This window comes from Canis lupus, chromosome 1, assembly GCF_048164855.1.
Source record: "Canis lupus baileyi chromosome 1, mCanLup2.hap1, whole genome shotgun sequence".
NCBI classification, from domain to species: Eukaryota; Metazoa; Chordata; class Mammalia; order Carnivora; family Canidae; genus Canis; species Canis lupus.
Window position 1 is genome coordinate 105,295,548 of NC_132838.1, and position 2,380 is coordinate 105,297,927.

The window sequence follows — 2,380 nt, forward strand, 5'->3', positions numbered from 1 at the left end:
AGGGGTGGGTGGGTGGGTAAAATAGGCGAATGGGATAAGAGGTACAAATTTCCAGTGATTAAAAAGTACTACTCTGTGGTCATGAAAGAAATTATATGAGATGGAAACTGTACAAATGTGTCAAGGTCTTTACTCTGGAAACACCAAAGAATTCCTACTAGATAGAAACATTACAAGTGTAATGAAGGTGAGAATTTGTTTAGCCAATTCTCTCAATGGACTACAATAAAATTCATACTGGGGGGAAGTAGGTCTGTTTTTGAGGATTAGCCAATCTTGGATAATTCCACAGAAAATTAAAATTATTTAAAACTCATGAGATGATGTATATCAATGGAATAAGGCTATCTGTGGAAAGACCTAATTCTCTTTAGCTTATAAATTTTTAAAAAACGTTTTATTTTTCAAAATTTTAGTTTTTAGTAATCTCAACACCCAATATGGAATTCAAACTCATGACTCTGAGATTGTCACATGGCTTTCCTGACTGAGCCAGCCAGAAGCCCCTGTAAATTTTTCTTTATTACTTGAGGTTTCTTGAGTTGCATTGTTATTGAAGACTTACAACCTGAAGTCTGGAATGCATTGATGTTACACTTTCATTACATGCATTTCATTTGTCACCATAACAGTCTCAGAAGGGATTAGTAAGGTCAAAGGGCCTACTTAGATGGGGCTTCTTCATATCCATGAAACCTGGAAAAACTAGAATGCTAATTTTAAGATATAGTATGGTATAAATTTGAGAGCATAGGCAGTGTCAGAGAATAGTGTAAATCTATTATCTAAGCTGCTATGTTTTCTGTGGTCATGGCCTCTTCTCTAGATTGGTATGATTGAGGGCCTTTGTAATTGATTACAGTAAAGGATGATCATGAAACAGAGCATGAGATTGTCATGTAAGTAGGACAGGTTACTAGGGATGGCATATGTGGTAGAAAAAATGGAGAGGGAATGATAGTCTCTCCCTTTTTTGAAAGGTAATAGCTGAAAAAAAAAAGGTAATAGCTGTTATATGTTCATTGGTTAGTAAAAATTAGTCTTATTTTTGGAAACTGAAGAGAAAGTTCTAGAGGACTTTTTTTTTTTTTCCTAGAGGACTTTTTAAAGAAAAGAACCAGAGTAGTATGTTTGTGAAGGATTCAAATTTGGCCACTGAAATTTCATTCTGATGTTTTATTTAGGATATCCTATTTCTCATATCTAAGTAAGTAAAATATAAACCTTTTTTTGTAACTCTGAGTGAATCGTGCCTTTCATTAGGTCAAGTGCATCCCACCTCATTAGGGCATTTCATAATAAACACTGCATCCTTGGGCTCTCTAGGTTGAATATCATCCATAACAATTTTTTCCATGTTAGATTCAAATAACTTATGGGTTTGGAAATATATACTCATAATTTGAGAGTTATTTGCATTCAGTCCATTGCATGTCCCATTGCAGTCCATTGCATGTCCCAAATGATTTCTGTGGCTATAATGAAGATACCATAGTGATGCAATTTCAAGCTCTCACCCTCTAAAACCTGCCTCCCTGTTCATGAACATACACCATATGATTATATTTCTACATACCTTTTGTGCTGAAATGAGACCCATAGGATTGTACCTTTACATGAAATGAAAATAGAAAAATAGTAAGTGTATGAAAAGTATCAGGAAATGAAAAAAAAATTCAGAAATAAGGATAGTGAACAATCTCTTTTGTACTAGAGTGCTCAGGGAAATGATTTGAAAAATCAGTGTTCATGAGTTTACTCCTTTTTAAATATTTTATTTATTTATTCATGAGAGAGACCTAGGCAGAGGGAGAAGCAGGTTCCAGGGACCCCGATGTGGGACTTGATCCTGGTACTCCAGGGTCACGCCCTGAGCCCAAGGCAGACACTCAATCACTGAGCCACCCAGGTGTCGTCCCCATGAGTTTACTCTCAAGATTGAATGTACACAATGGGAATCTTGACAACTAGCAATCTTCTATATTTGCCCTCTAAAACATTTTTTGCTAGTTCACATTTGTGGTTACTCCACTGAAACAGGATGTTTGGATGTCAATTACTCCATACAATAGTGTTATGAGAGATACTGTATGGGGCTGGGATAATGGTAATTTACTCAGGGTATGAACTTACAGCTAATACTAAGGGAAGGGCACTTGGGCTTTATTGTTAGCTTGCCCTGCCCACATGGGTAGAATAGCAAGAGGTTATATTAACAGGTATCATTAGTCAGGGATTAAAAATGGAGTCAGACTCTAATATAAAACTGGATGTTTACTCCTGACTTGGTCGGGAAGGACCACAATCTTCCTCATGCTAACCTACTACCGTCCTTTTCCTAGTGCACATATAGAACCCTTTGCACAATATGATTGTTGAA